We start from the raw sequence: 27,467 nt of genomic DNA, 5'->3' as shown, positions 1-27,467 counted from the left end.
AAACAAGGACACCAAGCACAGAAGAGAGCCGAATACCCTACCACAGCGTACATGAATAAGAAATCCATACACAGAAAAACAGATCCAAGTCAACAGCTATTTAAAAATGATGCCAGTGTCTGCTTTGCAGCTAAGGCAGTGTGCTATGGCTACGTTACAGATGTAGAGGCTGGACGGGTCCTCCTTGGCATGGATACTCGGAGTGCAAATCCCCAAGTTACACACTTGCTGGGATCCTGGGACTGAAAGCGGGTGATCAGCAAACAATGCCCCCCCCCCCCCGTGGTGGCATGACACAGCTTTATCTGGGTTTGTGAGAAGACCAATTCCAGACAAAGGAACAGTCCATGAATTGGACTAAAGTATTATCAAATTAGATGAGACATCTATTTACCAGGAAAATACAAAAGTTATACTCTCAGAATAACAGAGGTAAAAAAGTTGCATGCTCCTAGCCAGGTAGAGAGAGAAGCAGTTACTCAACGTAGTGACTACTGTACTCTAGTCCATAGTCTCCTCCACACTGATAGGATACCTCGTCCCACTGCATACAAAAATATCCCCTTTAAATGAATGTATGCAGGGCGTGCCGACCCACGCTGATTCTACCCCTATGCCTTGCTCACCAGCCTAACTAAACTATTTCACGGGAGATGGCGGGAGGGACGTATGGAGGAAAGGGGACTATGGACTAGGAGTATGCTAGTCACTATGGTGAGTAACTGTTTCTTACGCCTACATCGTGTCCCCTTTCCTCCATACTGATGGGAGATTTCATAGCATGACAAACTCACGGGTGGAGGTCAGTGGTCGAAGTGAGCAGGAGCGGTGCTCTTCTACTATTTTAAATAAAATAAAGGTATAGGTACAGTGAAAGTTTAATAAGAAACTATTCTGAAATGGTTTCATTTTTTTCTTTCAGCCTTTACACAGTGGTGGGGATGGAATGGAGGCAAGGTGGGACCCAGCTATGGGGTTTGCATTTCACGTGGGAGGGAGTGTGGCAATGGGGTTTGTGGGGAGTTGGGGTGGGCCAGCAGCAAACATAGTTCCACTACTTCCTTTCATACACTTCGACCACTGCAAGGAGCAAACACGTTTCTCAAGACTGTCTGACCAAATCTGGCATCAGACCTGGAACTGGTATCCAAACAATGTTTGCAAAAGGCTGACAGCGTGGAAAACATGGCAACCTTGCTGATAACGTCTCAAGGGACGCGACTCTGAAATGCTACCGCAGTGGCTTTTGCCCTCACTGCGGGTGCATGCATGCCTTTAGGTGGAGTCAGTTTATGAGATGCTTAGCAGTAGTTAATGGCAGATACAAGCCACTGGGCGACAGTGGCCTTTGATGCTCGACTGCCTGGATTGTGTCCACGAAGATGAAGAGAGCATCCGATTTGCTTGGTCCTGTCAAGGTAACATTTTAGTGCGCTATGAACATCTGATGTGTGGAGGGCAGCGTCTACAGAGGACTGAGGTCCCAGAAAGAACTTCAGGAGCACCACCTCCTCATAAACATGGAAAGAGTAGAACACCTTTGGTAGGAAAGAAGGGTGTGTGCACAGCACAACCATGTCCTGGTGAAAGAAATGTGTAAGGTTCCCATGCAGACAATGCTTGAACCTCGCCTAGTCTCCTGGTATGTAAGGTAGGGCGACCAACAGGGCCACCTTCCAAGAGATGAACTTGAGTTCTGTGCAATGCATTGGCTCAAAGGGCTTGCAGGCGAGTGCCAATAATACTATGTTTAGATCCCACACCAGTTGAGGCCTCTTGACAGGTGGGTGAAGCCACAGGAGGCCCTCTAGATGTCTGCGTACAACAGGATTTGGGATTTATGGTGGAAAAGAACGAGTCGCCCACATTCCTGTAGACTCCAATTGCATGCCAGATGATGCCAGGAGACAGAACGTCATTCAAGCCGCTGTAGAGAGGGTTGATGCCTTTTTCCAACACCCAATGACAGAACCAGGTCCATTTACTGTAGAAGTCGAATAGGGCCCAGCCCGTTCAGTCTCACTAGTTCGGAGTACCAGAACCGAGCTGGCTACTGAGTGTACAGTTTGCGTTTCCTTCAGTTTGGCCAATACTCTGTGGATCAGTGGGAACGGTGTGAAGGCATACAAGAACTCCCCCGTCCAAGGAACATTTAGCACATTCCCTCGTGAACCTGCACCGCCCCAAGAGGTGAAGCAAAGACACTTTTTATTCTGACGTGTTATGAACAGATCTGTTTCGGGAAAACCCCACTTCCGGAAGATAGGATGCACAGCCAAAGGATTGATCTCTCACTTGTGATTGGCCTGCTGTAGCCTGCAGGGGAGATCCGCCTCTATGCTCAGAAACCCAGCCAGATGGACGGGCTCCAGCCGTATATTATGTGTCATTGCCCATTCCCAGATCAATAAGGCCAGATGACATAACAGAGGCAATCTTGTGCCCCCCTGTTTGTTTATATAAAACGTTGCTGTCAAGCTGTCCGTTTCGATCAGGACAGGTGTTCATGGGGATGTTCGTCAGGAATGCTCACAGGCCATAAATATGGGCTGAAGTTCCAATAAATGTATGCAATGTGTCTTTTCCTGGTCGGACCACAGTCTATGGGCCTTTAGGCTCTGCAAGGTGGCTCCCCACCCAGAGAGGGACAAATCGGTTGTTATAACAACATCTGTCAGAGGCTCCTTGAAGGGGACACCTTGTAACAGGTTTGTCTGGTCTGCCCACCACTGTATGTCCTGGCCAAGATGCAGGGTTTGCAATGGGCTGCAACTGTTTGTCCGTGGCTTGCGACCATGAGCTGCTGAGATGGAGTTGTAGGCGCCTTATCTTCAACGCCTCATCTTCAAGCCAGTCATCCAGGTAGGAGTACAAGTGGATCCCCCTGAGTGGTAATGAACTGTCTACAAAGCTCATAAGTTTGATAAACACTGCTGGTGCTGTATTGAGGCAGATACTAATAGTGCCCACCAATTGAAAATCTGAGGAACCTCAGATGTAGGGGACATATTGGAACATGCAGGTAGCCATCCTTTAAGAGCACATCGCAAAGTCCGGTGTGGGGAATGAAGAGGATGCACGCAGCCATAAGGCCCAACAACCTCTGGTACCACCATGCCATAGTCATTTCCTTGGAAAAAACGGTGCCACTGTCAGACGAATATCTGTCATATGCTGGGTAGAGGGGAACCTTTTTCCCAGCTTTGAATCCCACACAACCCCCAGAAAGTTACGTTTCTGAGCAGTGATCATTGAAGATTTGCTGAAGTTGACCGAGAACCCCAGATTGCTCAGGGTAGACACCAGGATGTTAGACGCATCCGAGCCCCCCCTGCTGGAGGACACCCAAACAAGCCAGTCATCCTTGTAGGGGTATACATGGATCCCCCTGAGTGGTAACAAATTGGCTACAGAGCTCATACGTTTGGTAAACACCCTCAGTGCTGAATTGAGGCAAAATGGCAGGGCACCATATTGATAGTGGTGCCTGCCAATTGAAATTCTAAGGAACCTCTGATGTGGAGGCCATATTGTAACATGCAGGTAGGTATCCTTGAAGTTCACAGCGCAAAACCAATTGTTGCTTTTAACTGAGCTCAGGATTTGTGCTGGAGTAATCATCATGAACCTCTCGTTGGGGAGATGAAGGTTGAAGAAAGATCTAGCATCACTCGCAGGCCAGACTGGTTCTATTTGGGGATCAGGAAGATTCTCGAATAGAACCCTAGACCTCTCTCATTGGGGTGGGGGGGCAGATTCTATACCTTGCATGGAGTGCAGCTTGCCGGTATGCTAACGAAAGAGGACTGAACCAGTTTGGATCAAGGATGTCAAGACAGGAGGAACAGGAGGAAGACTTAGGTGGAACCCCTTGGACGCTATTGAAATAAACCAGGGATTCTGCATCATTTAGTGCCAGCTGCCAGATGCAATGGTATACTGCAGCCGACAGGCATGCTGTGGCCCAATCTTGAAGGTCATTGCTTCTTTGAGTCGGTGGGAGCAGTTCCAGCAGTGCCAGTGTGGCTAACGAAGAATACTTTGGAGGAGGGTCTTGGCTGATTTCTTCTCTGACCACTGGAGGAGCGGTCTGTGTTCCTCTGCTTCCTATCATGGTAGCCCCATAATCTGCCAAAGGACTTCTGCCTGGAGTCTCTGGTAAAGGAGGGCTGCTGCAAGGGATGCTGGCTAGTTTTAGTGAGAACCGTCAGAGATTTGGCCGCCTGGATGGAGGTCTTCTATTTGCTGAGCTCCTCATCTGTAGATGAATGGAACAGGTCCTGTCCATCAAAAGGGAGATCGATTATGCGATCTTGCACCATTTGCATGAACTTGGTAACATGCATCCAAGCTACTCTTCTCATATAAGCACCCACCATCATACCGCAGCTAGCTGTGTCAATGGGGTGAAGAGAAGACTCGAGCAAGTCCTGAGCCAGAGTTCTGGCTTCTACCAAACCAGACGTGAAGGCCTGTTGCCCGTATACTGGCAGGGAAGGCAGGCAATCTGCCAGCTCTCACCAGAGCTTCCGATTACCCGCTTCTAACAGGGTGTCCACATTGGCCTGCCTCACGTGAAAAGCGGCGCTGGAGTAAACCTTCTTCCCATAGGCCTCGAGGAGCAGGTCTTCCTTGCTCAGTAGGGCCGGGAACGATGCTGTGGCACCTGAACGCAAATGTTTCGTGAACAGTGATGCGGATGCCAAAACAGAGGATTGAGACTGTGGTTTAGAGGCCAGGCACAGCTTTTACGATGGAACGGGCATGCATCTGACTTGCAATTGTTTGTTTGTAGTCTGAAGGGAGTGAGTCTCAAAGCTTGAAGGATATCTTTCTGCAATGGACCCCTGATTTGTTTGAAGAGTGAAGGGCAAAACCTCGGACAGCACATCGCCCTCTGGCAGAGGCTCTTGAGGTTGGGGAAAGCCCAAGAAGTCAGCCAAACCAGTCATCTGGTCATGAAAGGCCTTCACAGAGGGAGGGACCTCCTCCGTATCTGTGTCAGTAGCTGTGTCTTGCGTGTCCTGACCAGCCTTAACTGTGATCACTGGGGCCCCCTCCGCTGGTTTCACAGTAGGGGGGGGGGGTACTGTGGCCTGTGGGGCCTCCAATGCTGGCACAGGCTACAGAGGCATTACTGGGAGATGTGGGGCTGTGGGCGGCACTGCAGTTTGTATCTGTGAGATTGAGTGGAGGTGCGGCAGAGGCAGTGCTTCAGTGCCCACTGGTGGCAGTGGCGGCAGCAGCGAAGAGGTGCAGGCTTAGACATGAGCTCAATCATTAGCCCCTTAAAGTATTCTGCCATGGCCTCTGATCTCATAATAGTCTGAAACATCACAAAACCTGCACTCTTGCGCAGCAGTCGGCGAAGACGAGGTTGTAGGAGTCCAAGCGTGGGTCACTGTGTGGAGTGCAGACATCCTATTGAAAGGTGCTGAAGGGACCTAGTAAGGTTGTGCCTGATATCACACAAGGGCGTAGTCGGGTAGGCTGTATAAACTGTGCTCCGCTGTGCCAGGTTCCATGCAGACCGTGAGACAAATTAGTTGCGCAAGACCATAGATGATAATGCAATTGGAAACTAATCCCTTTGAAAGTGGGCCTGGCTGCCAGCTCGGTCTAGGATGACAATGCGTTGGAAACCCCTGTCGTCTCACTTTGCTTTTGATGTGGCCTCGCAGTCATCGATGAGCGGGCCTTGGCATCAGAGTTTTCCCGACCAGAGGGCACCATTTAGTTTTTTGAGGAGTGGCCCTGCTCTCTGCCATTTTAGGGGCGAGCACGTGGACGGCCTTGGAAGGGACACAAGGGCTACTGACTGCCGACGTGGGGCCCTGAGGCAAAAGTCTCTGTCGACCCTTGGTAATGTGCCTGGAGATAGGAGTTTGCCATCCCGAAGGCAACATAGTACCTTCAGTAATCTGTTCCGCCTCAAGCGGATGCCTGGTTTTAGACCCTGAAGAGTCCTCGACCCAGAGGTCAGTAGCAATTTAATGAGGCCACAAGAAGCCCTTGGCAGACGCTCCGGTAAAATGCTTCATAACACCCTCGACTTGTGTCAGTATTAGCCTTTGCGGCCTCGGGTTTGACCCCAGGAATAGGCTTTGTAGAGCCCTCAACCCGTAGGTCGGTATCAGCCCTTACGTCCTCTGGGACGACCCGCTAGTTACAATAGGGCCCAGCGGACCCCTCCTGCCCACACTGGTCCCCGGAAAGGAGTCACCTGGGTGGGGTGCCTGAAAAGTAATAGAATTTACCTGAGCGGGTGTGAAGACATGCCCCTTCGAGCATCAACAAAGTTCCTAATCTGGTGAAGAGGAGATTTGCCGAGGAGATCTTGCCAATGGCTCAGGCGGCGTTGCAGTGCCTGTGACCCGAGCGCAGAGCAGACCGAACAGGAATCACACTGATGGGAAGAGCTTAAACATCTCAGACAGATGCTCGATGCTCTGCGCATCTGACAAAGGAAAGTTCCTGCCACAACAGGCGCAGGAACGAAAACCAATTATCACTGGCAAACACGAGTATGACGGTGAGGTATGCTAGCGTGCACTAAAGAGAAATATTATGGAAGCAGCGATAAGAAGAAAACTCGGTCACAGCAGGTGCAAGGCATCCAGTCCCATCGAGCAGTATAAACGGACTGGAGAGAGAGGCATATGGGCGGAGACAGCGTGGGTGAGCACACCCTCTGTGCCTTCATTTAAAGGGGACTTTTTTTATGCAGTCTCTTCAGTATGGAGGAAAGGGTACGGGATGAGTAAGTCACTTGCCTCTTCAGTTCTCCAAATGTACACAGAACACCATTTATTATCGTTCATCAGTGGCTAGCGGCAAATGTGCAGATTTGGATGTCTGCGAAGAATTCAGAGAGGAGATCATTCACACTTGAAACCTCCAAAGCAATAAGCTGGAGGGACCCTGAAATACAACCAGTGTATGAGTCTTGCTCATAGCCAACTGTGAGCTTGATGGAGGACCAGCACGTTGGCCCAAGGACACAGAAAGGTGAAGAGGCTACCCCATGACAGGATGGTACCTGCCTGTACCCAAACTACCAACAAGATTTTGATTCCGAGGGACCATGTTGGCAATCAGCACTGCTAACGTGAGCAGAGCAAAGGGGCAACGATCATTAAGGACATCGGGATATATGGAGGAGGCTTCCAAAAATGTGTGCTCAATTATACATAGGTCAAAGTTGTTAGATTGTTAGGATAACACAGAAATACTTGATAGAAGTTACGCAGCAATCAATGTGTAGAAAATATTAATTAGCTATAGGCAGAAGAGACAGTTTCTAGCGTTGCACGCAAACTCATTAGTGTCACCTTGCCTGACAACATGGTAGGTTTCTGGGCTGATCTCGCCTTGGAGCGAGTTCGCAGTCCTCTTCACCCTGTGTTACCCATAGCGGGTCAGCTACAGTCTTTCTTCAACTTGGGAAATAATTCGTGCATGTTACAAGTCCTTATGGGTTTAGAAATAGAAATAGGTTTTGCCAACCCTAGTGTAAACGTGCTCTGCATGCATGATCCACTTTTCCCAGCAATAACAGACCATGGAGGACATTGAACTACAATAAATGCTTGCGAAAACAATAATGGAGGTTCTTTTGTGCGGAGTAGGTTTCTTCAACAAGCTTTTTCTAGCTGAACAAGCATGAAAGGTTTCTGCCTCATCATCAATATCAGAGTTCTCAATGGGAACACCTCATACTGCTCTTATTGATCTTCAAGATGGGGGGAGTGTTCCTCCTCTGGGAGATTAACACGCAAAACTCAATCTCAAGGATCTATTTTATGATACTGTGACGAGTCCGAGGAGGTTGTCCCTTCTCCTCTAGGGGGGAGACCTTTCGCATGGGTCCAGGACGGTGCGTCCACAGTACAATAGTCCGCCTGTGGGCTGGTGCACTGGGGGGGGGGGGGGGAGGAATTGCATGGGAGCAGAAGACCCTTATGGGATTAGAGACGGCCACCCCGAGAACACAGTATACCTCTGCTTTAGACCACCCTCCACCTTTGCCAAAGCCAAACCCTTCTCCCATGATTCCATCTAGAGCCAATATCTTTTGCTGTAAAGTCAACCAACCTAATATGTTAGACCCGACTAAGTACATAATTTGCTTTCTATATAGTTCCAATACAAGAACTGGGAAGAAGGAGGTGACCAGGAGTACGAAGATCACTCCAGAGAACTGGAGCAAATGGTCTAGGGTCTCACAGCACTTGATTGGTCAAAGGCGATACAAAACAGCAGAGGGAAACAACATGGAGAGAGCCATCATCCGTGGAGGAACCCCAGACGTCGTCTTGACGAGCAGGGAGACAGAGCACAAGATGCCCCGGACAGAGTCAAATGGGAGTACAAAGGTAGTCCAAGACGAAGGGACTACACCGACCGATGCCCAAGAAACCCTCCAGGCGTCCCAAAGTCCAATGAGTTGCCAGAGACCAGAACCACAGCACAAGAAGGAAGCAGTGACCAACGGAGCAACCTCTGACAAGCGGAGATACCCGAACGCTGCTGGTAACCAAAACTAAAGCCTGAGAAAGAAGGAGCGGACCCACCGCCATCCAGAAAGAGCACACGAATGCTGCTGGAGCCTCCCAGAGGAGCACTGCCGCTCGGAAGACACAAGCCACACAAACCGATGCACGGGCAGACCGAGAGGTGCAAGTAGGCAAAAGACATTATTGCGAGTCTGGAACGTTCACCCATGTAAGAGCCAGAGAAGCAGTGTGTCTGGGACCTTCAGAGAAACAGAAACATTCCAGAAGGAAATATATGTTTAGCATTAGAGTAAACCAAGCTATTGGGAAACAGCATTGCAAGTTTGGGACCCACACCCATATGAAAGCCAGAGAATAAGAGGGTCTGAAACCCTGAGATAAACTGAGACGGACAAGGAAGATACATATATGCTTGGCAGGAGAGTACACCAAGCTGGTATAATACTTCAGTGCGAGTCTGGGACCTGCACCCATTTAAAAGTCTAAGAATAAGGTGAAGTCAAGAAAGCAAAAAACGGAAGAGAATATCCGTTCTATTTTCCTGAGGTGTGTTTGGCAGGAGAGTGAACCAGACATAAACCCTCCGTGAAAAAAGAAGGTGTTCACAGGAAAGGCTGGGAACCTTTGTTGTGGAAGCTTGGAAAGTACAGGAAATGGAGACAAGCCCCCTGGCTGTGTGAACGCTGCTTACTTTTGGTGTTATTTCAAAGTACAGGGAAACCACATAAGGAGATGACGATGTGCTAACTTGTGAAGTGGAACAAGAAGGAATCCAGGGGAAAGGAGCTCCTCTATGGTCATTCAAATACTACTTTGTGGAAAAGTAACATTTGCTTAATTTTGAGAACATTGGGATCTTTCTGTTGACAAGAACTGTCATGATTACTTTAGTTGTGAATATGGCATCCTTGCACATTAGATTTAAGTTATTAGTGTTCGAGTGAGAAGCAGGGTTTTTGGACGCAACAGTGACTATTTATTTGATATTCTGAAATATACCTGAGATTTCGTTGAGGCAAGTCATTTTTCAACCCTTTTACTGGTTAATAAATGTTTACAACCAAAACGATGTCACCTTTGTGTCCGACTGTAACAGGTTAAGACTTAAAACATGAATGAAACTCAGAGCCAATGCGTAAGTTTTGAGAATTACAACGAGAACCCTCTTTTTTTAATCGTAACAACTGGTTTCTATCTTTCTTTCAAGGTTGAAAAGGATACGTTTCCCTTTGCAGTAGTATGAAGCCCAAGACCTTCTTGTAGAACACTCTAGGACTCTTCTTCTCAGGTAAGTCTCTAAATGTCTTTTCCAGGTCGTTTGCTCTTTCTTTCTTGCACTGTCTATATCTCTTAACTTCTTCTTGAATTGGTCCTATTCAACCTGGAGGAATCATTTAACTTAACAGTCCCTTTTATTTGGGTTCTCTTGATGAATGGTTCATTGGAAGTTCGTATCAATGGGCCTGCTTAATGTCATTCCCCATACGATTTTTAACGGCCGCTCCGGTGGTAGACGGCCTTTCAGTCTCTTTTCTCTCACCACGCCACCCACTGTAGCTCCTCCGCACTACTCCAGGCCCATATGACCTCTTCCTTGCCCTTTTCCCCTCCCTCGGAGTTTCACGTACCTTCGTAGCACAGTGCTATTGATGTTTTCAAACAGGGTTTCCCTCGATCTGCCTTCTCTTCCCTCGGTATTTCCTTGTCAGCTGGTCTTCTCACTTCAACGCCGCTGCCTCCGGTTCTTCAGACTCCCCTTGCTGACCGCATTCAACACGGCTCACACGTCAGGCTGGGAGATCAGCTGTCTCCCTCGCAGGCCCAGCTGCGAAGCACACGCCCCCTTCGGCTAGTCTGTAATGATACCGATGCCGGCGCTGTGCTTCGTCAATCTCTCGGCTCTGTAAACTTTACGTGGCGACAACCGGTCGTCGTAACAACTTGAACATAGCTTTCCTTAGTGCAACGGCACCTCAGGATGAACAACAGGAATCCTTTTCTTTTTTATCTCTCCGGATCGTCTAATACGCCCAGACGTAACCGTCGTCCTCCGACTCTCTCTCGCCTCGAGCCGTTTCCTAGGTAACACAAACAGAGTCATCAACATTAGAGGAAAGCCCCTATCTCTGTGCCTTCCTGGTCTTCCTGAAGGGGCTAATGTCCATATTTTACTTCCCAGATAGAGACGGACTCCGTCACACCCCCTCTACTAAGCCCTTACGCTCGGGAAGGGTTTCTGCTCTGGACAAGAAATCGGCCCGTGAAAGCATCTTCCCCGGTTGGTGAATAGTTTTAAATGAGAAGGGCTGAAGGGAAAGGAACCACCTCAACACTCGTTGGTTTGAGTCTTTGTTTCGAGATAGCCAAACTAACGGTGCATGGTCAGTTACCAATGTAAACTCTCGACCAAGTAGGTAATACCTAAGTGTTTCAACGGCCCATTTGACTGCCAAACATTCCTTCTCGATGGTTGGGTAGCTCAGTTCATGAGGTAGCAACTTCCTACTTATGAATAGGATAGGCCTTTCTCTTTCTCCTTCCTTTTGGTAAAGTACTGCCCCCAGACCTGTACCCGAGGCATCAGTTTGTAGAATAAATGGTGCACTAAAATCAGGACAGTGTAAAACCGCCTGCTTGGTTAGAGCTTCTTTTAAACCATTAAAGGCCTTAATGGTTTCAACCGTTTTCCAAGCTTCTCTGTTCCCAGCGGTTTTTTTCAATAGGTCTGTTAAAGGGGCAGCCAACGAGGAAAAATGTGGGATAAATCTTCTGTAATACCCCACAAACCCCAGAAAGGCCCTTACTTGCTTCGGGGTCTCAGGGAATTTTAATTGCTTGATGGCCTTCACTTTCTCCTCTTGTGGCTTTATCATCCCTTGTCCCACGTAATACCCCAGATATTTCGTACGAAAGGTTGCCACATGGGTTTTCTTGGGGTTTATGTGCAATCCGGCCCCTCTCAGGGTCTCAAACATCTTCCGTAGATGTATTAGATGCTCCTCCCAGCTCTGACTGTAGATGATAATGTCATCCAGATATGCTCCGACATAACTTTCATGTCCTTTTACTAGGCGGTTCATCAACCTCTGAAATGTTGCCGGAGCCCCATGTAGGCCAAAAGGTAGTACCGTGAATTGATATAACCCAGTAGGTGTTGCAAACGCCGTCTTTTCTTTGTCCGATGGCAACAACGGAATCTGCCAATACCCTTTGGTTAGATCGATGGTAGTTAGAAACTTGGCCTTCCCCAGGTTGTTCAAGAGGTCCTCTATTCGTGGCATTGGGTAGGCATCAAATTTGGAAACTTCGTTTACCTTCCGGAAGTCCATACAAAATCTTACGGTGCCGTCGGTTTTCGGTACTAAGACCACCGGAGAACTCCAGTCACTATATGAAGGTTCGATGATCCCTAAATCTAACATTTCCTTCACTTCTTGATTGATAGCTTGTATCTTTGATTCAGGGATTCGGTAGGGTCTGAGACGAACGATAGATCCAGGCGTGGTTGTGATGTGATGACATGTTAGATCAGTTCTCCCTGGAAGAGAAGAGAAGATTTCCGCAAACTCTTGCAAGAGATGGTTCAGCTCAGATCTTTCAGCAGACTTCAGTTCAGGATTGATGTTCAAACTTTCAATTCCTATTCTTTCCTTAAGTTGGGGAAAATGTTCTTCTGATGCGGGATCACTATAAACCATAGCGATAGGTTGAATGGGTGGTATCCATTTTTTTAATAAATTCACATGATATGTCTGGCACGACAGTCTCGTACCCGGTTGTTTCACCTTGTAGGTTAATGGTCCTAAAACTTCTTGAATTTCGAAAGGCCCCTTCCAGGTAGCCAACATCTTATTGTCCGAAGTGGGGAGTAACACCAAGACCTGATCTCCTATTTTAAAGGTACGGAGCTGGGCCTTTTGATTGTAATATCTTTCTTGGTTTATCTGGGCTTGAAGGAGGTTATCGCTAGCCGTAGCCTGCAATTTCTCTATCCTCTCCCTTAATTGGGCGGCATATTCGGTCAACGACACCTCATTTTCTAACTGCTCTTCCCAGTTTTCCTTCAACACATCTAACAGAGTCCTTACAGGCCTCCCGAACAACAGTTCGAAGGGAGAAAACCCTGTTGATGACTGGGGAGTGTTCCTCAGGGACATCAATATCCAGGGTAGCATTCTGTCCCAGTCTTTGTTTTCTGGCGAGGTTGTCTTCCGTAACATTTGTTTGATCGTTTGGTTATAGCGTTCCACTAAACCATCAGTCTGTGGATGATAGACTGCTGTCTTTAAATGTTCAATTTTGAGGGTTTCACAGACTTGCTTCAAAACATTAGACATGAAGTTGGTTCCACGGTCTGTGACAATTTCTTTAGGAATTCCCACTCGTCCAATGAAGGGAACTAGGACATCACATATTTGTTGTGTATTTGTTGCCTTTAGGGGAAAAGCCTCCGGATACCTTGTAGCATAGTCTACGATAACCAGTATATATTTATGACCTCTTCTGGTCGGTTCCAGGGGTCCGACAACATCAATTCCTATCCGGCTGAAGGGTTCAAGTACCAACGGCATAGGTTGCAGAGGTGCCTTCTTGATGTTCGCTCTATTTTTCTTTTGAAACTCCTCACATGACTGGCAAAATCTAGCCACCTGTTGGTATATCCCGGGCCAGTAGAATCTATCTAAAATCTTCTTAGAAGTCTTTTCGGTTCCGAGATGTCCCTCCCCGATCTGTACATGGGCGACCTCTAGCACCGTCGTATAATATTTGCTTGGGACCACCAACTGCTTCAACACCTCCCCACTCCTGGTTTTGCTCACTCTATACAGTAGTCCTTTTTCTTTGATGAAATGAGGACCTTCTCCAGGTGAAACCTCTTTAGCCCGCTCTCGTGCATATTGGAGTAATGGATCTAGGTCCTGAGCGGTTCTGAAACTATCGCCCTCCTCATCCAACCTCCAATCCACGGATACTGGACACACATTCTTAGTTCTCCACTCCTCCTTCATTTTCCTCCTTAGTTTCCGACTCTTCTGAGGTTTGGTGTACGGGGAGGTTATTTCTTCTCCATGAAAAGGGGCCATTTCCCACCAGCTCTTCTCAATCTCATGAATTAGTTTAGAGAATTTCGGTAGATCGGAGCCAATTAGTAAGGGTTTCGGTAGACTGGGTAGCACCGCGGCTTTCACTCCAACTGTTTCTCCACCCACCTTAATTTGCACCTTTCTTGCCGGGTACGTTTTTATATCCCCATGCACACATCTAATAGGAATTTCCCCTGCTGAATGAGTACTTTCACCTACCAGGTCTGCGGTCACCGCTGTCTGTAGACTTCCGGAATCAACTAGGGCAGTGGTAGGCTTCCCGTCGACCTCCGCCTCACAGGTGTATAAATATTGAGACTGTCTTCCGTGTATAGTTTCCGGGTAGTCTCTTTCCTTCATAGATTCTAGAACACTCACATCCATTGGTTCTGGTTTTGGTTTCTTTGGACAGAATCTGGCGAGATGCCCCCATTCTCCACAATCGAAGCACTGTGGGCCTCGAATAGACGTTGTCGTTGTACGATAGTTCGAGGGTCCCTCACTGCTAGGTCTGATCCGTACGTTCTCCCCTTCGGGTTTCCTCAACATAGAATGAGGCCATCTTGGTTGGGGTATAGGTTTATTCACCACGACGTGTGGTTTATAACTAGGAGCAGAGGTCAACACCCGGCCCTGTCCTGCCTTTTGATACGCCGCCGCTACTTCCACTGCCTCTAACAATGACAATCGATGGTGTTGTTTGACCCATCGTTGTACTGGGCCGGGTAGTCCTTCTATGAATTGCTCTAAGATGACCTTTTCCAATATCTCAGCCGGTGCGGACACAGTGGGTTGTAACCACTTCTCAGCCAGTTCCTTCACTCGGTAGAACATCTGTCTAGGGGTCTCCCCTTCCCCCAGTCTAACCTCTCTGAACTTGATACGATAAGTTTCCTCATCTTGTCCCATACGTTCTAGAACCACCTTCTTCATATCTCCATAAGTGGTATCCCCCGTGGGATTTGCTGTCTGGTAAGCTGACTGCATCTCACCGGTCATCAATGGTGCGATGTAGTGGCACCATCTCTCGGTAGGCCATTGGGCATTTCGAGCAACCCTCTCGAAGTTCACGAAGAAATGTGCTGGGTCTTCTCCTACTGAGTATTTTTGCAATACGGAAGTAGGGACTTGAGGATTATTCCTGATATTTGTGACTTCCAACAACTGCGCTTGCTGCATTTGTAAGGCCTGTTGGAATGCTAACCTATCTGCTTGTGCTTGTTGATTCTGCATTTGTATGGCTTGTTGTAGCATCTGTTGTCCTTCAGAAAGGGTCTTAATGAGGTCCTCCATGACGTTCTCAGAATCCCACTTCTGACACCACTTGTAACAGGTTAAGACTTAAAACATGAATGAAACTCAGAGCCAATGCGTAAGTTTTGAGAATTACAACGAGAACCCTCTTTTTTTAATCGTAACAACTGGTTTCTATCTTTCTTTCAAGGTTGAAAAGGATACGTTTCCCTTTGCAGTAGTATGAAGCCCAAGACCTTCTTGTAGAACACTCTAGGACTCTTCTTCTCAGGTAAGTCTCTAAATGTCTTTTCCAGGTCGTTTGCTCTTTCTTTCTTGCACTGTCTATATCTCTTAACTTCTTCTTGAATTGGTCCTATTCAACCTGGAGGAATCATTTAACTTAACAGTCCCTTTTATTTGGGTTCTCTTGATGAATGGTTCATTGGAAGTTCGTATCAATGGGCCTGCTTAATGTCATTCCCCATACGATTTTTAACGGCCGCTCCGGTGGTAGACGGCCTTTCAGTCTCTTTTCTCTCACCACGCCACCCACTGTAGCTCCTCCGCACTACTCCAGGCCCATATGACCTCTTCCTTGCCCTTTTCCCCTCCCTCGGAGTTTCACGTACCTTCGTAGCACAGTGCTATTGATGTTTTCAAACAGGGTTTCCCTCGATCTGCCTTCTCTTCCCTCGGTATTTCCTTGTCAGCTGGTCTTCTCACTTCAACGCCGCTGCCTCCGGTTCTTCAGACTCCCCTTGCTGACCGCATTCAACACGGCTCACACGTCAGGCTGGGAGATCAGCTGTCTCCCTCGCAGGCCCAGCTGCGAAGCACACGCCCCCTTCGGCTAGTCTGTAATGATACCGATGCCGGCGCTGTGCTTCGTCAATCTCTCGGCTCTGTAAACTTTACGTGGCGACAACCGGTCGTCGTAACAACTTGAACATAGCTTTCCTTAGTGCAACGGCACCTCAGGATGAACAACAGGAATCCTTTTCTTTTTTATCTCTCCGGATCGTCTAATACGCCCAGACGTAACCGTCGTCCTCCGACTCTCTCTCGCCTCGAGCCGTTTCCTAGGTAACACAAACAGAGTCATCAACATTAGAGGAAAGCCCCTATCTCTGTGCCTTCCTGGTCTTCCTGAAGGGGCTAATGTCCATATTTTACTTCCCAGATAGAGACGGACTCCGTCACACCGACCCTTGCTTCTGTACCCTTACAATACCCATAGAGGATGCCAAGGGACATTTCTTGCAGTTCATTTGGGTGGCTGGACCTGTTAATTTGTTTTCCCACCCTTTGGTCTTTCTTCCACTCCATGGACCTTTCCAAGCTCATTCCCAATGGCGGCTAGCTGCACAATTATGTGGCACTCCCAAGCACATTTAAATCCATGGGGAAAAGGAAGGTTTCTCTTTGATGGTCCCAGACCATCTTGCCGATCTCTTAATAATCGAGGGAAATTGGTGCTTTGGTTGGAAAAACACAGACCTGGAATTGGAACGACATACTTTGAACGCATGCAAACTGACCTGGGGGAGGTGAGAGTCACTCAGAAGGGTGTCCTTGCAGGTACCCTGATGCAATCACAGGTCCTTTTTTGGCTCTTTAGAAAATTGTGTTGACAATCGTATATTGGTTCTACTGTTTTCTGGACAAATGCCAGGAATGGTGATGGCTGACTAGTTTTGTTAAGGACGCACAACATACCCCTGTCCATTTCATCAAACACCCGATTCCAAGTATCAGAACAAAATACTTCAGACAGGTCATATACTGAGCAGCCAAACATTTTGGCAAACTACAATTCCTTCTCATCTTCATACCTGCCACCAGTTGAAAATACACATGCAACTATTGTATTTCAGTCAAGTGAAGTGGGGGCCCACAACCTAGACCCCTTTGTTTCTTGTCAGTTTCAGAAAAGCCCTAGGGCCAGATTAAGAGTTTGGTGGTGAAACATCCAGTATTTTCGAATACCAGGTGTGTTACTACTTTGCCAGAACTATGGTACTGCAAAATGGGGAATAACAATCAAACTCAATCAGGCCCACTGTCTTCTCAGCTATAGGCCAGAGGCAGAAACAAAGGATGCCTTCCTGAAAACTTGGGAACTGCCAAACACGTTATGCTTAACCACCATTTTTCTATAATCACTCAAGTAGTCATTCAAGCTCATCTATTCAGGTCCTCTCCTCGGCCAGTACACTAGTGAGAATAAACTCTGGAGTGAGAGGTAGCTCTGTTATTGTTACTTCTCTGGCGTCAGAACATTTTGTCAGATCCGGAAGCAGATGGTGTCTGCTGGGGCCCTGGAGGCGTCATATTCCTACAAGGCCCTATGGTACATGCAACAAACACAGTATTATGGGTATCTGGCTCTGCTCATGCATCGTGCACTAATTACATACCGAACGTGAGGCCCCTTTTATTAGAACCCATTAACACCACAGTTCAACCTCTCTTAAAGAGAGCACAACACTCTTCCTTTTTCATAACATTGAACAACAAATAACAATGAATGATACAACATTGCAAACATCATGAATTAACTTGGCACTAGTTCATTAGGAATATTCAGCCATTTAACACATAGGCCCTCATTACAAGTTTCGCGGTAACCTTGGAGCTATTGGCTCCATGGCTGCCACCAAACCGGGCTCATTTACCGGCTTCCTGCAATTCCAACATTGGAGGATCCGGTAATTCCTCCTTGCAGGAACCATTCCCCAAAAGGGCTCAATGGGAATGGGGATGGAGGTAACAACGGGCAGATTACAACTGGCCTGTTGTTACCTCCTTCTTCCCTTCGCGGGACCCGGAAAGCATGCCTGGTTTTACCAGGCATCCGATCCGGGTCCCGCGATGTGAAGCTTGTAATGGGCGCTCCTGTAATGAAGGGGGCCGGTCCCGTACCGGCCCCCTTCATTAGAGGAGCGCCAGGATCGTAATGAGGCCCATAGGTATTCAGGACAGCCTCTCGACATTCACAGTGGATACTGTCTTCCTTCCTCCTATTTCTGTGCTGTTTCCATTCTGAGATCTCCTCCCCCGGGTACCTCTGGGACAGATTTCACGACTCTTGGAGGACCGTCGCTCTCATTACCATCATCACTCCGCATACCTTCAGGGGAACACATCACTGATTCATCCATGTTACTCTCACTCTCCTTTCAAAACATCCCTGTTCCGAAAGAAACATGAGTTCCTGGTCACAGTGTCCTGACCATTAGATGCCGTGGCCATTGATCCTTTCACGTCCATAAGCTAGAACGGATCAGGTTCATACGTCAGGGATAATTTCCCAGTTGGATGGCGGGACCAGAGCAATACTGCATCCTCTAGCATCAGCGGGTGGTCATGCAATTTTCTCCTCCTCATTAACCCTCATTCTCTCCTTCAGGGCAGTATGGTCATCTATTTTCTCTGGACTTCGGCAGTCACGGTCTGGAATCAGATCCCGGGGGCACCTTTGGAATAGTGCCTCTACCAAAGAAACACCTGCGGAGCAGAGAGGAGTGGTTCGGTACTCGAATAGGAGACGGTACAATGCCCTCTTCAGGCACGCACCCTGTCCATGTGCAGTTGGAAGCACCTTGTTCAGGATCCTCATGAACCGTTCTGCTTCACCATTAGCTCTGGGCCATCTCTGGGTGATTTTCAGGTAACGAATACAACAGGCTTGCATGAGCAATGAAAACCCTTCTCCCTGAAATGGGGGTCCATTGTCAGAACATCCTTCCTCTGGTAAACAGTGAGTTGCAAAGATGGTCTCCATGACTGGAATCACATCTGTCCGGGCCGTGGATGCCACAAACTCAACCTCTGAATACCTTGACCACTGGACAATGACCACCAGAAAATGGGTATCCCTGGTTGTGGACCCAAAATAAACGTGCACCGTTTCCCATGGCCTGCAACTTCTCTCCATGGACTCAATCCGAGGCTCCTTCTGTGCCGGGGCAGCCGCCTGACACCAGACGCAGTCTCGCAAACTCATCTACCAGTTCCTCCAGGCCAGGAAACCAAACCTTCAACTGCAGGAAAATCTTTGTTTTGGTGTCCATGATGTGCCAATGCAATCACCTTTTGTACGAGCTTGGTCCATCCATGACCCCCGCCAAAAGGAGCCCTTCTGCTGTGAATGTTAGCAAATTTTTCATTAGCCACAATGGCACTGTGTGTGCACTTATACAGATTGGATAATACTCCTTTCCATTCGCCCTTCGTGACCGCATATCACATTATTTTAAAACACTCATCCCTCGACGTCTCCCTGATCTCATCCACAGACAGAGTTTGAAATTGTTGTTTCCGTAACTAACCGGATGTACATCTCAGTCAGGCATTCCTTCTCAATCAACTTGATGTTACGTGAGGGCCAGGGTGTCAAGACAAACAAGTCACTGCATTGTCACTCCCTGTGCGATATACCAACGTCACGTTATATTCTTGGAGGGCCAGCATCACCATGGCACTTCGTGCAAGTGGCTTTGAAGAAGAATCTGCCTAAATAGGCAAAAGAGGTTTGTGATCCGTGATCACAGTCACTGGTTTTCCGTATACAAACAGATGAAAATGCCCGCAGCCCCACAGCACTGCCAGCGCTTCGTGTTCAATCAGAGTAACTCTGCTCAGTGGCTTACAACGTCCTGTGTGCATATGCCACTGGCTAACCTGCCCCGCTTTTGTTTGTCTGTGTCAACACAGTTCCCAGGCCAAACGGACCTGCATCCACAACGATCTCAGACCTTTGACCAGGGATCAAAGAACGCCATGGTTCTTTCTGCAGTATGAATATTCCACAAAAGGTAACAATAGGTAACCATCCCCAGAATCTCTGCACCTCCGACACATTTTTGGAGACCTGGCATCCTGCATATCCTTCACTTTAGCTGGATCCGGTGAGATACCTCCCTCCTGAAACAAAACATTCCTAAAAACTCTAGACTTCTCTGTAGAAAAACACATTTTTCTTAGTGCAGTTTCAGGCCTAAGGAGTGCACTCTATCCAATACTTTTTCCAATCATTTCAGGTGCTCCACCTCAGATCGGGAAAATACCAGAATGCCATCACCTATATTTATAACTCCCTATATACCAGCAAGCGCCCCCATCACCAAGTTCTGGAACACCTCTCGGCGGACGAGGAAATTCAAAAGCTGAACCACTTATAGCGGTAAGGGCCCTTGAGTCGTGAATGTTGTGATGTAAAGTGAGACATGGTGAAGAACCAATTGACGACAGCCAGCACGCAGATCCAGCTTTAGTAAGAACAATGCTCCCTCCAGGTCAGCCACAACATCATCCATTGTTGGTGTGACATGCCTCTGCCTTTTAATGGCTTTGTTTGGGAGACGCATGTCCAAACATATTCCGACAGTCTAGTTGTTTGGGCATGCGCCCACTACAAACAGAAGGACCGTCAATGGGCTAAATGATGTCCTTTTGCACCAACTTCTACAGCTCTTGTTTGACCTGTTCCCTTAGATGGAATGGAATGAGTTGATGCTGAAGGGCTACCGGCTATACCGTTTCATCTATATGTAAACAAATTGGGTCCCCTTTCATCATTGCAATGCCAGGGAATACGTCACTGAATTGTTCAGTTTGTGACTACACATCTTCAATGTATACTCCAATTGCAAGGTATACAATTTGTTCACCCTGCCACTCTATTGCACCACAGGCCCTGGGGCATGACCGACTCTTGTAAAGTGATATAGGATGCCACATCTCCCACACGTGTGACCCTACACTGGGCAGTCACTTGAATGTGGCAGGTCATATCCACAATGTGGGCACATGGACGTAGTCTCTGCACGGTTATCTTTCTTGACCCACGTACCTTTCCTAGCCGGCCTGTTCCTCTGCTGTTTGCATGTGCTCACGTCATCCAATTTGATTACTTTCATTGTGGCATCCATTTTGGATGCCCTTACATCAGCTACCTCATGTGATGGACCCAATTCCAGGATCCTCGCTTAAGTGATTCCAGGTTCAAGTAGGTTCGGTCTTCGGAAATTCACTGAGGAACAGCCCTGAATCAACTGCTGCCAGACGTCCTCCTCTTCATTGGCCAGGGCACATGTAAACAGCAACTGATCGAGTCTACTTTGAAAGACATCCAGTGTTCATCCTCCCTCTGTTTGGCAGATCCCGTGATGAATCACTCATAATCAATGTAAAATATTCCCTCAACGCAGCAGTGGCAGCAGCGTAAGAATGGTCAGCTGGACGGAAAGTCTTAAACACGTTATGCACAGCCGGGCCTGCTGAATATAGTAAAGTGGACTTGTTGGCATTGTCATTTAGCTCACCAATGGCATCGAAATACATTCCCAGCCTTTCAATTCAGATTCCACCTTGGATCCAGGTTCAAGGGGGTCCCCGAAAATGTCCCATTCTATCAATGGGGCCAATGACCCCTGTTGTCTCAGCAATCTGCCCGCCACCTGGGCTCCCTCCTTTCTCTTCATCTGCCATGTTTACAACCACAATATGGGGTTCCCAGAGAGAAAACATTGGCAGCAGCAGTAGTATAGAATGCACCCCTCGAGTACACACGACGCAGTCTGACAGGATGCAAGCAAAGGCGTTATCCCTCATCAGAGATTCCCCAGAGGCGCACAAACACTCCTTGGTGAGCCGCAACCTCAGCTACTGCATTTGCAGTGAGCTTTATCTTCTTGTGTTTGTTATTCTGCCCTCGGAGATCAGAAAAAGAAAAAGGACTGCCTCAGTAGGCCTGGGGTCGACCAACAGAGATCCTGCTGCCGCTCCCCTTGTTGTGTACGCAACGCAGCAGTTCCTATACTTCTAGATACAGTGTGGCAGCAGCTCACAGTGTGGCAGCAGCGCCTATCCGCAGGTGGGCAAAGTTGTCCCCTTGCGCACATGTCACGCCATCTGAGGACAACGAATGTTCCCTCACGGAGTTGGCACACATGGGATCGGGGCTCACTGAGCTCCATTGCTTAGTGCACCCAACCGCCTTTGTCGTTATTGTTGGGGCCCTGGAGGCATCATAATCATACCAGGCTCTATGTTACATGCAACCCACACGGCCACAGTGTTATGTGTATCGTGCTCCGCTCGTGTACCAACTACGTGCCGAATGCGAGGCCCTTTTTATTGCAACAACGTACTGACGTCACAGTGCAAACTCTCTTAAAGAGACCACAACAGTGTCCAAAAGTGAATACTTCTTGCTTGCAAGATTTTAGGTCATCACGAGCAAGGCTTGCTGATGTGCAGACTATAGCTATAAAGAGGAGGTATCCCTAAGCTTGGCTGATGCAGTTTTCATTTTTGATTTATGGAACAGGATATGAATTCTGTTCAAGTCACTTTGCACTTATCCTTCCCTCCTCATTTCATGGCTGCGAGTCATCATACCGTCAACCACTATAGGACAGTGGTTGAAGCAGGGCATGGTTGGGCGAACAGCAATTTGGCTGTGAGGAACCTTCTTATCTGCCCTTGTTGCAACTTAACCCTAAAGGTTGAAAGGCATAGAAACCCTGTGCAAAAAGATGTGCACTGGTTTCCTCCATATTTGAACATTCTGATTGCTGGCATCATGAAAGCTGAGCACAGGAATCCTGTACCAGAGTTCCTTAGCAGAGTTTACATGATGCAGGGGAGGAACCTTAATTCCTTCAGAGAGTGATCCGATCTCCTGTGCCAGTAGGATCATGGTCTGTGGAGATGAACGAGGCAATGGCGGCAGCAGCCATGCTTGGCGTGGCAGTCTTTGCTGCTGCATGCATATGGTGAAAGGCACAGGAACCCTGGGGAGATCATGTGTTCCCATGCCTTGCACCACATGCATAGGGTAAATCCATTATCTGTCTCTGCCATGTGCGGAAATGGATCATATTCACAGGTAAGAGCAAACGTGCCAATGGTCACACTCGTACTTGCAATTACTATGGAGCCAACAATATGAACCTGTTGGAGGGCATGAAGCCTGCCCTGCCCTTTCACTCATTCCTAGATATTCCTTCTATTGGAATTTGGAGTGGGTCTGTTTGATAGCAGCCCTTTTATTTCGGCTCCGCCTCTCCACCCTTAGTTCTCGAAACTGGCCAGGTTCTTGTACTTCAACATATAGCTTTGGAAATGCACCCATTATTTTTTTTTTAACATGTGAAGCGGGGTCCTCCTTGTAATGCTTTGATGGGCAAAGATGTTGCCTACTTCTTTTTCCTGTCTCTTACTTGAGGCTACAATATGTATGTGGTAGGCTATCCAGAGGCATTTGGGGCTAAAACGCACTCACTATACCTAGTGAGAGTGTGCCAGGTCCAGAATTCCCACGGTTTGCCATTTCAACAAGTTGATGTAGTGAGTGTGGCTCACGGGGCATGGAATGCGATGTGAACGGCAAGGGTTGATGTTAAGGAGGTGTGCACCAGCTTCTGCTGCGGGCTGTACAACTACTAACCGTGAGGTGGGGGCCAACATACCCAACCCAAAATAGAAGCAAAACCTTTCTTAAGGTAAGTAGCAAGGCAGACCAGTCAGGCTTAACTCTTAGGAGGGAAAGAGGACAACTCAAAAGGTACAATGAGTGCACACACTTATCCATAGAAAATACACCACACTGATATACTGAAAAATATGCACTTTAATTCAGTTACACATATATACGTCTCTTAGTTTAATAGGTACGTTAAGAAAACAAAACATACTGCGAGATATAAAAACACACAACCTCTATAGTAAATCAAACAGTAAATTGTCACAAAGACACAACCCACTCCTAAAATAAAATTATATGCCCACTATTTAGTGACAAGCACATAACATATAGAGACAAGAGGTGGGAAGAGAAGAGAACCAGATATTACAAAACACAGTAATAGTCAAATAGGGTCCCAAATGCCAACACAAAGAAAAGCCTGCTATTTCTACACCTCTAGTACATTCTGTTTGAAAAATACAAGTATGCACCTCACAGTTAGTGTGGAGCCTTGAATGGGGGCCAGGAGGCATTTCTAAAATACAGCCGGGTGCCACAAAAGCACAAGGTAAATGTAGGCTGAAAGCACAAAGACATTAGGCTTTGGTAAAAAATAGATACATTGTTACTCGAAATAGTTACAGTGTAATCAGGTACTCACAACAGAATATGTTGAATACATGATTTTAAAAATGCATATAAAACCACAGGTGCAAACTAAAATTCTAGTCTTTGGGCTACAATTTATCGGTCCCAAACTGGATGCATGAAAAATATCCAGGGGCAAGTAGTCCCCTAAAAGTCACTTTGGAAGAGTTTCACGTGAGTAAATGTTCCCCAGAGAAATAAACAGGACAAAGTCAGAAGGCAATCCTCGTGCCTGGGAAAAAGGAAGGTAGGTCAGCCCCAAAGAGCAGATGCGATGGTCTCAGCACCCTTCCAGCAACCAACACCAAAACCAATGAAATTCAGTCACGACTGAGTGTGGCATGGGGTCTCCCCTAATGATACTCACACCCACAGGGGCTGGCCTAAGCCAGCCCACAAATCACACTTCGGGGCTAAAAACAAAAAGGTTATGCGGCCAGCCAAACTGGCTAAATCTGTCACCCCAAACCACCCCCACAAGAGGTTATATGACCTGCCCAGGGCCAGGAAATGGTCTGTACCAGTTCAAACCACTATAAAGGGTGTGTGACTGGGATCACAACGAGCCAACACGTGGATAAAAGCCATTATAGGCCTACGTCCTGCTTTACCTGAACAAAGAAAGTTCCTAAAACAAAATGGCCAGGACTTTTAAAATAAAATACATCGGGACCCCAATGGTTACTAAAAAGGTGTAGTGGGCTACCAATGACGTAAATCGGCTTGCACCCCTGGTGAAGCCAAAACTAAATTACAGCTCCCACCAGCCTCGTTCCAAAAAGAAATGTAGGGTGATAAGATCCTAGGGCACAAGTGGGTTGCTTGTCCCAGGCGCCTTATGGGAAACCATGGTGCCATATACCCTTAATGTGTCAGTAGAAGTCCCTCTGACTACAAAAGAGGTCAAGGGTCCAAAACAGAGACATGGAAAAGCTAAATAAAAAACCTACAGTACAGTCTCTAATCCTGACGGGTTTAAAGGGACACCTGCCTCCAAAGCCCATTTTACCATGGCAAGGTTGAGGATATTTGCAGGCATTTGATTGGTGTTGCTCTTCCACCTTTGCAGCATTGCATCTTAAAACCAATGAATAGCCTCACACTTTGATTTGAGAAGCTTTTTCACATCTCATAATACTGGCCACCAGGGCTTGCAATGGAATGGCGATGTTTCCCAGCAAACACTTTGCAAAATGATGATTTCTTTAAAGACCTGTAGCCTAGTATTATTTCAGCATCATCTCCACACCCAGCTTTTTAGGGTTGGGGGCGAGGGGGCAATGTTGGGTGCTTTGCTGGTTGTGCTTTTGTGTTCTTTCTGGGGACTACGTAGGATGCTGTCGGTTGATTTTCTGATCTCTCTTTGCAGGTTCCTGAGTAGAAGCTGTCCAAAGTGTGCACTAATTTTGGTGATGGTGTCATTCCAGTCCTGGAGAAGCAGCAGGGGTTATTACTAAGGAACTGTATTTAGTTAAATGACGTGAAACCTGCATGATGTCAACTGGTGCTGCTGAGGGAGATTTATCATAGGAGAAAAGCAATTATAATCAGTCCCTGCGCCTTTAATAGACTCGTGTTTTACCAACATATCCACTGGGAAATCTTATCTTCATACTTGGGGACGACAAAATACGAGAAATAAAAGGGCATTATCTCTGTGCCGATTCATTCATCCTCCCGCTGTCCAATCAGCTGCAAGATTGAGCCTGAGAAGAACAAGTCGCTTACCTTCAGTCATTTACTTTTCGATAGGTATGGGACGCCTCATCTTCAGAAAAGTAGGACTCGGTGCAGACTGATTGATTTCATAACCATTTCACATCCTCTAGCGGGGGCAGTGCAGCCTCAAAAGTACAGAATGCTGCACAATTCTCCTGCACCCAGTCCCGCCAAACTCACCTCTCTCATGGAGGCCAAGGATGGCAGGTATGCCACAAGGTTGTAAGCAATGTCCAATTTGAGGGGATCGAAGGAGGACGGATGAGGAAGATACCAGAGGAATCTTAAAGAAGATCACTGATTGTAACGTGTGCTTCTTATGGATATCTTCCTCCCATAGATACATGCAAGGCTGCCTAAAATGCAAACAATTAGGATAAGGAGAGCCAAAAACCTACAAAAGGAATTCTTGGAAGACAGCAAGTCATAAGCTAGCGTCCTACCCTGTTTGGGAGTCCAGTTAGTGCAGATTGTGGGAGGTTGGTACTTTGCATTTATCCAATACATCCTGCGTCAGTGCACATGAGGCTGCCTGACCCTTTGCAAAGCGTGCCCCGCTAACCTATAACAAATCCTTCTTAGCAAAATCGCAACATGTCTTTATGGAGAACACCACATACTTTTTATATCAATAGGTCTGCCCTCACTTGGCTCAGAAAGATCAACAAAAAACTGGCTGCGAAGCCTAAACTCCTTTATTCTGGCAACATGAAAGCTAAGCACCCTTTCAGGATCTAGCCAATGAAAGTGTTCCTCCACCTTATATAGGTGAGTAGGTCGATTTCCTGAGAGAAGAGGTCTTGAGACACCATCAGTGCTCACATGCTCAGAATAACATTGTCCTTGAAAAATAAACAAGAAAAGTAGGCTCTCTACAGACAAGGGCCGAGGAATTATCCCCCCCTTGACCTGAAAATACCGGCTTCATAGTCAGAAGCTTCAACAGACAACACCACAAAGGCTTGAACGGAGTGACCATCAAAACGATTAGGTCCGGGCTAAGATCCTGTATAGGACTCACAAAAGGTTGGGGCAGTAGAGTCCTCTCTAAAACTGCATCACAATCGGAGCTAAAAAATTAGGGCCCCGCCATAACACCTACAACGTTAGAACCCTTCAACAACTACAGGGCAAGCCCTTTTCCATGACACCAACATGAGAATGCCCTCAACATGGAAATGTAAAAGGATTCCGTTATCTGTGTAGGGGAGTGGTAACACCTTCAGAACGTCTGCATAGCGATCCTAGTCCTGGTACCCAAGTATTTCCTTTGCCATGCATGATGGTTCAGGCTGTTCACTATTTGTTGCAGACTCATGTACACAAGCTTGCGGCAGGAGGTCCCTCACTCCCTAGGAGTTTCCATGTCAGGCAAACCAACAGAGCAAGGACTTCCTGAAAATGTCCGTATCAGCCTTATAACCCGAACGTACTCACAGCCAGCGTGTTTTCTAATGTCCTCCTGCTGGGGAATAGCCTGGGCATAACAGTAGCCAGTTATTCTTGTAGCTGAAAGTAAAAATATCGATCAGTGGCAAATCCCAGCATATTAAAGCTAATGGGCCTCATCACCAGTTTGGCGTAAGTGTGGCAGTAATTCTGCCCAGCAGTATTACCATTACACCCCACCCCTGGAATGACAAGTGGAATTACTGCCGTATCATGACAGATGGGTGTGCGCACACCACCCCAGCGATAACAGTAACACCATTGAGTGGTAATACCGTCAACAAAGGTCATCTGGTGGTAATTCCACCCAGATACAATGGTACTACCATTACTGCTGGCATT

At 47.3% G+C, this 27,467-nt stretch overlaps 1 protein-coding gene across 1 annotated transcript in view; it reads right to left on the bottom strand.

Moving 5' to 3' along the window:
* The window catches only part of LOC138580775 (receptor expression-enhancing protein 2-like), a 238,275-nt gene that overhangs the window by 121,048 nt on the left and 89,760 nt on the right, over positions 1-27,467 (bottom strand). The gene's annotated exons all lie outside the window — the stretch shown is intronic.

Source organism: Ambystoma mexicanum, chromosome 3p (assembly GCF_040938575.1).
Source record: "Ambystoma mexicanum isolate Mex_15411 chromosome 3p, UKY_AmexF1_1, whole genome shotgun sequence".
Lineage (NCBI taxonomy): Eukaryota > Metazoa > Chordata > Amphibia > Caudata > Ambystomatidae > Ambystoma > Ambystoma mexicanum.
This window is presented reverse-complemented; position numbering and strand designations above follow the sequence as displayed.